Source organism: Mercenaria mercenaria, chromosome 12 (assembly GCF_021730395.1).
Source record: "Mercenaria mercenaria strain notata chromosome 12, MADL_Memer_1, whole genome shotgun sequence".
Lineage (NCBI taxonomy): Eukaryota > Metazoa > Mollusca > Bivalvia > Venerida > Veneridae > Mercenaria > Mercenaria mercenaria.
In genome coordinates this window covers 65,120,002-65,130,434 of record NC_069372.1, presented here as the reverse complement: position 1 = coordinate 65,130,434, position 10,433 = coordinate 65,120,002, and the positions used below count along the sequence as shown (strand labels likewise).

The following is a 10,433-nucleotide window of genomic DNA, read 5'->3' as shown; positions in this document are numbered from 1 at the left end:
TTTGTTTCCACTCCATGTGCCCCCAGAATGCAGTTATGAAAAGAGAAGCCAGTGATGCGAAACCTATAGTGAAATATCACTTATGTTTCAGATCCTACAAACGTTAAAGACTTTTGCCTTTTACATTGATATATCAGGTGTAAATCGTGCTGATTGCCTGAAATATCGAAAATGTCGTCTTTTGATCCACCATTAAACATACATTAGGTTTGTGGTTACAGTCCAAACTATAGGATTTGTGCATCTTAAGGAATATATCATATAATGCCTTAAGACAACCAAAATAGATTTCAAACAATAATGTGTCAGAGAAGTTATGTTAGAGAACGTGATCGAGCTAGGGAAAATATTATATATATGACCGTAAATTAGGTATACCTCATCATTATGTCGATTCAAACCATTAGTTCTGGGGCGGATGATAAGAAAATAAAACTGAAGCACAAAATGATAATAGAAACGTTACTTTGATACGAAGCGCAGTAAAAAAGGGGCTCTCAAAAGACACGATAAGAAATTGTTTTAAAAATTGATAAGGGAGGAGTGTGTAAATATTATTTTAAACAAGAGAACACGGATGGCCCTGTATCGCTCAAACAGGTATAACAAGAAATATTTGTGTCGAATTCCTTTGAAAACTAGCCTGCAGATCGTAATCGGAATAGTTTGAATAATCTCAATAGAGGATCACGAAAAAAACTTTGTTGTAGAATTATTTAATTCTTTTTGCAAGCAGTTTCTGGTGAGACTTTATTTATAATTGTCCAGTCCCACCGTGTCCATCGTATACGTCGCATTTATATGCTAAATACACGGTATATTATACATGTACGTTCCATTACGGTCAATTCCTCTTGATTTTGTCAACATCCTGGATGATGAGGTAAGAAAAAGTACTTATTTTTATAATTGAGTTTAGCGTGTTTATAGAAGCAATATATTCAGTACGAGCTGCAGATTATTCACGCTTCCTATAATTATGTGGTTTGGGCCAGTAATTGTTTAGTTTCTTCAATCATTCGATTTAACTAACGTGTGGAGTCGGTTTCGATCTCGAACTTCCACTTTCAAGTTCACTTTCTGTCCCTCAAAACCATTCTATTGACTTTTCACCTCTTTTACGCGAGAATACTGTAACAAGTTACTAATAAACATATATTGATGATGTATTTGCGCTTTATGCAAAAATTAGTGAAGTACACTCTATAAAACGGCACCTTTGCAGCAGTACGTCATGAATAAGTCGTTATCTTTTATAGTTATTGATTTTCTATTTCTTCATTCGCATATATTCTTTTTTTTTTTGTATTTTGAAAGTTAACAATTATTCACAGAACTACATAACAGACGTAATAAAGTATTGCGTTAAGAAACATCTTATTGACTACCACAGGTCTTTTTTATTAATTTGAGATAAAATATGAAGAAGAAATACGTTTGCTGGTTAGACAGTCATACAAAACAAAAACGTAGAACCTTTTTGAAATTAACAACATATATAAATACCATATAAAAACAAATACAAATATTCCGTAAGAATTATTCCAAAAATGTATCTCCCTTCAAAATTGTTTTGACAAATGAAAAATGAAAACCACTAGAAAACCATTGTAGACGGTTTTCTTAAAAAAAGAATTTATTTAGTGATATATCTGATTACAGGCAAGTAGCGCAGGGGTGAGGTTTGGGTATGCTCTCCGGAAATTTGTTATAGTGATGCCAGTAACTAGTGCATTTTAGCGTATAATTGAAGTAAAGTCATTTAACGAAAACGTTTTATTTTATATGGAGTGTTTTCAGATGTATATTTTACATCATCTACGATAATGTGAAATATGTAGCAAATTTGCATATAACTTAGACTATGGTAGCTGATTTTCGCCAACATCGTTATGACGCTCCTCTGAATGTCGTCCCGCCCATTGTTGCCCCGACAAACGTGGCCGTGCCAAACGTCGCCCCGTCAAAAGTCGTCCCGCCAAACGTCGCCCCGCCTAACGTCGCCTCGCCGAATGTAATTAACAAGTAAGAGTACAACTTTTCCAAAAGCTTACTCAAAGTGTCTTATACAAATAAAAAACATCAACAGATACACATTATGTATACCATCACATTCGTGGTAATACCCTTGTTTAACAAACTAACACCTGGCTCTAAGGTACTTTTTGTAATATGTAATGTAATATCAAATCGGTTATATACATCAGTAGTACTGGTGTTATATAGAAGTCAGTCGACCATTTCGAGGTTTAGACTTCGAGACTTTTTTTAGTAACATGTATAAACGTTAATCACGAAAACTCAATCTGGAAAAATATTTTGATATTTTGAAACCCAAAGTATAGATACCCAAACAGTTTTTAACAACACCTATTTCAGCGAGTACTTTATCTTCAGCATCTATTGCACAGACAATCAACAAAGTTTTCAATGTTTTCTGTAACACATTAAAAAAAAAATTAACAACATGATTATATTAATATTATTAATCTATAGATATGTTTTCTTCAGGCAGAGTGAAGAATACATTCCCTGAAATATCTGAAAAATACTGCTATTATGAACACAGCGTTTATCAGTAGAATTCATCAGTCGGAATTGTAAATGTCCTTATACAAATCGCAGGAAAAAGACCATTGCCAAAACATTCAAATAGATCTAAAGTGTTCGTATAGACTGACTTGGGAATTAACAACGAGGAAATGGCCATTTCTCCCAGACAGAAGCAATGCATTTAATGTTTGATAAATGAGACGGTTTTCTTTTGTGAAAATGAAAAAAATCTTATAAAAAGTAAACTGTACTTTCCATTTTCATTCTGCAAAAATTCTAGTTAAATATATCGAGTTTAAAATATCATTTAAGGTATTGGACCCGTAATGGAGTACCTCCTTCTTGAAGAGTATTCAATTCCTACCATAAAACTACTTTGACCGCAATTTTCAGGGGGCCGTAGGTTCAAGCCCCACTGGGAGCAAAATATTTTTTCAATATTTTCCCTTTTTCTAGTAAGTGTTTACTTCTTTCAAGACTTATTATGGATGTATTGTACAAAAGTGGACAATTTTCATTTTATAAGCGATTTCTTGCTGTTCAAAGTGAATTTACCTCTGAATCAGGAGGAGTAGAGTTAGACATCTTTAAAATTACTGAGTTACATGCGGTAAAAGTTCTCTATTTTGCCTTCATTCTTTAGATTAAATATTGTGAAAGAAATGTAGGTAAGCTTTACTTCTGCCCTTAGGTTATTTTTGAATGAAGTGAGCAAAATTCAAAACAGACCCACTGGATTCGACCTTAATGTTTCAATGTTGGAGTTAGAATTCTGTCTCATTAAATCTGTTTACTTGAGGCACCCTAGAAAAAATGATATCAACAGTTTTATTTTGTGTTTTATAATTGTTTACCAATAGTTTGCTGATTCTTTTATCAAAATTAATGCTGTAATGAATTCTCTACAAACGTTTTAGATAGTGGCCATCACATTGAAATTTGTCTCTACTTGATCTTGAGTAAATACTATAAATTCTACAAAATTTACAAAAACAAACGGCACGGAAAAAGTTGTTTAAAATTTGCAACACAGTGCGAAACATGGTCAACTTTAAGAATATACATTTAAGAACATTACTATTAGGGGTCCATATCTTTAGACTGATTTTATTTTTATTATTTTATCTTGATATCGGTATGAAAAAAAAAAGATTCTGTCACGGAAAGAACCTCGTTACCGCCTAAACAGTTACCGTCGAGGCCGGAAATTCCCATCTACACCTATAACCAGTGAAAGAATCTTTTAGGAACAGGGTTCCCCAAACACAAAACTAAATAAGATGAAAATGAAACATAAACCACTGACGATGGTAGTAAAATATATAGGCGATAAAAAACGTTCTGACGAATTACACATAAGTGCGTCATAAGAATACAATGTTTTAAATGGATCTTCTAACAGATTTTATTAACAATCACAAAAACAGTCTACATGTGTCCATTGGCAGCTGTACAATGATTTTCATTGTACTTAGGCTCAGCTCCAATAACATCTAGTGAATCTGATTAATCTTCAAAAAGCAGTCTTTGATTGATTGCCATGTGAAGGCCAGTTAAAGTGTCTTCGTATTTGGACTTAGTGTTCCTATTTCTTCTTGTCCTTTCGGTTGATCGAGTTCGTTAAATGTCTTGAAAGAACACAGCTTACACCGGTGTTGGTGATATACACTCTATTTGCATTCATGAGCAGACTTAACAACCTGATCAAGCCGACCAATAATTCTGCTTGGTTGCCTCTTATGATCTGTAATTTCAAATCTGACATGTAGTTAATAGAATGCTGACTTGAGAATGTTCTTGTGCATTTTAAACGACATTAGAATGGTAAATTAATGTTTATGTTACGCATGTTAACTTCCCTCGAAAGCTTTAATTGTAAAAAAAGTCTGTATCCTAATTGATTCCTGCCAATAGATTTGGCAGACTGTAAAATTCCATTTTTCATTTCATACATATTTTCTTTGCATAGATGTAACCACATCAATTTAATGAAGTGTTTTCGTTATGTCTGGTGTTCTCGTTCTGTCTAGTATGAGATTAACAACAAATATAAAGATATTGTCCTTTTCATCAAGCTAAGCTCGAATCTAATCAAATATACATACAGAGGTAGGTTAAAATTGATTATGTCATCATCAGTTTTCTAAAGGAAGATTTCGTCCTTTGCAAGACACTCAAATTGATCGGACTGATGTTTCATAGAACAAGTTTTTGTTTTATTCCTTGATCTATTTTTCAATTGATGAAATGTTGCATTTACAGCCCTGTGACTGTTGTTTTGTGAAGGTTGTGGACCAAAAGTTGTTTTCGCATTCTTGGTACAATCTTGTGCTAAATATATCAGCGAAAAGGAGAATTTCCACCAAAACGACTAGTTTGTTCGTAAATTTATGTCTTTTCCAATGTATTATTTTTTTGTGAATAAAGAATACATCGAAATGAAATGAAAATAGTTTCGACTCATCAAATGTCCGTCTTTGTAGAGGATATGTTTAAACTGATGTGACACTGTTTGGGATTACATTATTTTCTGATACACAGGATACAGTTACAACTCTTGCTAGTTTAAGGCAGATTCATGTGATAACATGATGTTTTGCTGATGCAGTTATTACTTAGAAAAGAATATGACCTTAAATTGATTTTTTTAACAAATAGAACATATCAACATGAAAGATGTTTTACAATAATTTATAGTCAGATTAATGTTTAATACCATGGCAACAATGCACTATTTTTTTATAAAAATAAAAGTAGCATTTATTGTCAAATTTCTTGAAACTGTATAATTATTTATAAAATTTTATGGAGGCATATTTTTTTTATGTCATTAAACAGTAACATCATTCGTAAATGTTTTAGCCTTTCACATATAATTATTGTTTAACCAATCAAAAGCGCCCGCTTGGTCACGTGCTCGCTCTTAGCCAATCGTTAATTTTCGAGCATTTTTCTTTGTTTTATCGGCGAGGAAGGGATCCCTCGCGTGGTTAAACACACTAAAAGGTGAATTAAATATCGCATTATGTTCACGTTTTATTTTGCCTACACAGTGGACTTGATAATTTGAGGCGGCGACCTCTTTGGGCAGCGTTAATTGGCCGAATTTACTGGCAAATTGCAGTAAACAAAGAAAATGGCGTCGGCATACGAGCACAACACAAAGAAGACAGCAAAATCAACCAAAATTCAACTTTTCGGACACTCTTTTGTAACCAGAATGCGGCAGTTTATCAAAGATACGGACTATTTATCTTACCATTTGGATTTACAAGGACCTCCTTTAATTCAATATTCTGGTTATCCTGGTGCGTCAGTGAAAGAATTACGAATGAACTTGGACGCGGTGTCGGATTTCAGCCCTGATATCGTAGTGCTGGTCGTTGGTACCGTAGATATTTATTCTTCTAGTGCGTCACCAGAAAGTGTTTCAGTAAATATTTTGGAATTGGTAAACACATTGTTGTTTGTTACAGAGGTCCCAAAAGTGATTGTGTTACAAACATTACACAGGAACACACCTTCCGTTCCTGTTAATTATCCGGTAGATACTGTCTGGTACAACGCACGCGTTGATCGAATGAACTATATGTTGTCAGAATCCTTGAACAATTCTTACCACCATCGTTCATATTTCTGGAGGCTGAAGGGGTTCTGGTCGACGTCTTCAAAAGAAACTAACTTCACAGCTGGTGGATGCAATTTGTCTGATGCTGGCCAGTTACGCTTTATCTACAATGTTCGAGCTTCAGCGGTCGCCGCCTTGAGACGGTCCATCTGCCGTTAATTCAAGATACGTATATATTTTTAGTCTATGTTTGGTATATACATAAATGCAAGGGTGCTTAAATATAATCTTTGTGACAAGAAAATATTACACAGTGTTTTGGCTAATTTTAACGGAAAACATTTGACCGCACATTTTATTGTTGCACATTTGTGAACACATGTACATAAGTACACAGTTTCAGTTTATGATATGTGGGCAAGTTAAGTTAATACACAGTTTCTATGTGTGAAAGACAGTTATTGTCTGTACGTAGCGTGTACATTTTATGTACAATTTATGGCTGATTTTGCCTTGTTACACTGGGCGGCGGTTTCCCTTTTGGCGGTTTTTTGGTCGCCCAGATATTACAATTCGGAAATTTATTAGTCTTGTATTGCTTTATAATGATTGTACTGTTTTAATGTTAAATTTTGCCTTTTTATGGCATTTTATTAAATGCCCATATTTCATTCAAATCAACTAGTGTTCTTTGTGTTTTTTCCTCATCTCCATACAAGTTCGCCTAGCCTGTGACTTTTCTCGCACGACAACCCTGACCCTGGTCAATACATAAATAAGATTTTATGGAGGCATAAATTTTTTTAAGTCATTGAACAGTAACATTATTCATAAATGTTTTAGCCTTTCGCATATAATTATTGTTTAACCAATCAAAAGCGCCCGCTTGGTCACGTGCTCGCTCTTAGCCAGTCGTTAATTTTCGAGCATTGTTCTTTGTTTTATCGGCGAGGAAGGATCCCTCGCCAAATTTTGTTACAGGAAAAACCACCACCATCTCTTCCTCCTCCTCTTCGTCCTTTTACTTAAGTTAACATTGATGGTCAGGGTTGCTTTATTATATATAATGGACAATATTGTTTGCTTAAAACTCTTGTTTCTCTAGTCATATTTTAAATTGTTTGTTGTATTAAGTTTCATACATGTACATTGATCTTTAGAATGTATCTTTTTTAATGTATTTACATTTCCTAGTCAGTTATTTGGGCGGCGGTTTTTTGGTCGCCCAGATATTACAATTCGGAAATTTATTAGCCTTGTATTGCTTTATAATGATTGTACTGTTTTAATGTTAAATTTTGCCTTTTTATGGCATTTTATTAAATGCCCATATTTCATTCAAATCAACTAGTGTTCTTTGTGTTTTTTCCTCATCTCCATACAAGTTCGCCTAGCCTGTGACTTTTCTCGCACGACAACCCTGACCCAGGACAATACATAAAAATAAAAAAGAACACTCAAGATATATTATGCATGGAGTAAGTTTTAAAAAAATATTCTGTATTACTTAAACAATTAAGACAGTTTTACTTTTAACTACTTCACTGCTGTTCTGGCAACAAAACATACTTTTACCAAACATTTCTCACAGTTGAACTGTGACAGTTCAGTTAATTTCACTTTTTTTTTCTTGCCTCACATTTGTAGTTTGAATCAGCTTGGTGAACTTTTGCATACAACATGCCTTATTTTGTGCACTTCAGTGACAGTTGCACTTTATTCCATTGGCATACTTTCAACTGGATGGTAAGCAAACATATTAGTTCATTGGGTTTCATTTCCATTCACAAATTCATAAAGAATTTTATTTTTTCTGGAAATTCTTTCATCTTTCAGCCATTCTGCAAAACAAAAATACATTAGTATTAGTAATTTTAAGTAGAAATGGGCAGAATAGAATTGTGTAAAGCAGTTTTTAAAAACAAAAGTGTTTTTTTGTGCAATCTACATAAAAGCATGACTAATAAGTATCCATCTATCCATCTCATAATTTTCAAGAATACAAAAGCTAGCTAATCTTCTGACATACTAGGCATACGCTTAAAAAATGATTTCATTCAGTCTGACTAAATAAATATTTAAATACTGCAACAGTTTCTTGGGAAAAAACATGTATGATGATATTCAATCATTATGCATATTACCCCACTCTCCTCTTAATATGCCAGATATGCTTGTTGAATGAATCTGTTAGTAATGATTTCTTTCAAAATGCTATTAACACAATCAGGTCATTTATGTGTATGATATTTTAAGATGTATTTAACTTACTTGTACTTATTTTAAGAGGTATTTATTTTTTTTGTACATTTTTAAGAGTATTTATCTTTCTTACAACAGAAAAACTGCAAAAATGCAGAAAATTACAAACCCACAAACTATTTCAACATGTGGTATGTAGGCATGCCTTGAGAATTCCTTTTTTGTGTTTAAGGTCATAGCAATATGCCAGATGTTCCTCAGTAGCTAATCAATAGTTAATCTGTAAAATTAAAATGCTTTTTAAAAAAGCTGAAATATGAGATAAAGACGGCCTACCTATTTACCTCAGTACATAGAGCACAAAGCCCGCCCGCTTAGCTCAGTAGGTAAGAGCGTTGGTCTACGGATCGCGGGGTCGCGAGTTCGATCCTCGGGCGGGGCGTATGTTCTCCGTGACTATTTGATAAACGACATTGTGTCTGAAATCATTAGTCCTCCACCTCTGATAATTCATGTGGGGAAGTTGGCAGTTACTTGCGGAGAACAGGTTTGTACTGGTACAGAACCCAGGAACACTGGTTAGGTTAACTGACCGCCGTTATATGACTGAAATACTGTTGAAAAACGGCGTTAAACCCAAAACAAACAAACAAACATAGAACACAAAGATTTATATTAAGAGTGTAATATGTTTCAATCAAAAGCATGACTTTCTTAACAAAATGTCTTTACATTTTAAAATATATTCATTTAATGTGCAGAAGTTGTTTGTAACTTGTAAAGAACATTATGTAGTGGTGAGGAAGCCAACAATCATGGTCAAATGAACTGAATGCAAATTACCACTAAAAGCTATTGAGCATCTGTGTCATACAAAATAAAAATAAACTACTTTTCTTTGTAGTTTTATAATTAAAGTGAGTTTGACATGAATTAGAAATAATTCATTTAAACTGACAAAAGATGTGATACAACTGTTTCTGTAAGTCCCCCCCCCCCCTACCCCTTATTTGGAAGATATCGGAGGAAGGTAATTTACAGATAAAAGAAACGAGGGAGGGGGAGAGGGGGTGTATTTAGTTTATGCAGTGTGGAAGGATTTCTCAAGCTGGGGAAGGGTGTATTTCAAATGACAAAATCCAAGAGAAGGGAGGTATTTGGAGGAAGTTGATGGGGAGGAGGGTAATTTGAGGTAACTCAGTTGTGGAATGGAGAAGGGGGGTAAAAGTTTTATTAAAATATTCACGGGAGGGGGGTAATTTTACTGCGAATTTTCCGGCTGACATAACTTAACTGACGCTGTTTTAATTTTCTGATTATTTTCCATTACCATCAGAGGTCATGAATATTACTACTTACCTGTAAATCGCGCAATGCCAATCATTATCCCTTTTAAATTTATCGTCAAATTACTGTTTAAAAGCTTACTTTCTCACGACCTTTCCTGTTTACAAATGGCGTGTTGATACAAAGGGCGACAAATTGTCAGTTATTTGATAATGAAACGAAATGACAAAACACGGAAATGTTATAATACATGCTTGATAAATGACGTTTGTCTCTTCATTCATTTATTGTCCCAATAATATAGTGTTAATTGATAAAATGCATTAACTGACGCGAAAACGTGTTGAACTCCACTCATTTTTGTGACGTAACTTTAATCGGGTTTTTCTCGAATGACGTAACGCCGCATTTGGGCCAAAAATCTCATGGCGTGACACATATTTGAAGTAAAGTCAGTTAACGAAAACCTTTATTTCATATGGAGTGTTTTCAGTGTGTGTGTTCGGGTTTAACGTCTTTTTCAACAATTTTTCAGTCATATAAACGACGGTGTCTACTTGTAGCAGTGAGCACAATGCCCAACTTTATAGTGCTGCCTCGCTAGAATATCACGCCGTAGACACGTGACATGATAACCCACCAAATCACATTATACTGTCTACCGGCTGATCAGTCCTAGCACTACCCTCTTAATGCTGAGCGCCAAGCGAGGAAGCTACCATTACCATTTTTTACGTCTTTGGTATGACGTGACCGGGGATCGAACCCACGACCTCCTGCACTCGAAGCGGACGCTCTACCACTAGGCTACCGAGTGTTTTCA

At 34.4% G+C, this 10,433-nt stretch overlaps 1 long non-coding RNA gene across 1 annotated transcript; it reads right to left on the bottom strand.

Annotated features, from left to right (window-relative positions):
• Window positions 1–6,858: 6,858 nt before the first annotated feature.
• On the bottom strand, window positions 6,859–9,901 carry LOC123535343 (uncharacterized). The gene is made up of 3 exons (XR_006683194.2): window positions 9,683–9,901; window positions 8,493–8,603; window positions 6,859–7,962 (listed from the first exon to the last, which is right to left on the bottom strand). It is a non-coding gene; the product is annotated as an uncharacterized LOC123535343 (long non-coding RNA).
• Between the last annotated feature and the right edge of the window lie 532 nt (window positions 9,902–10,433).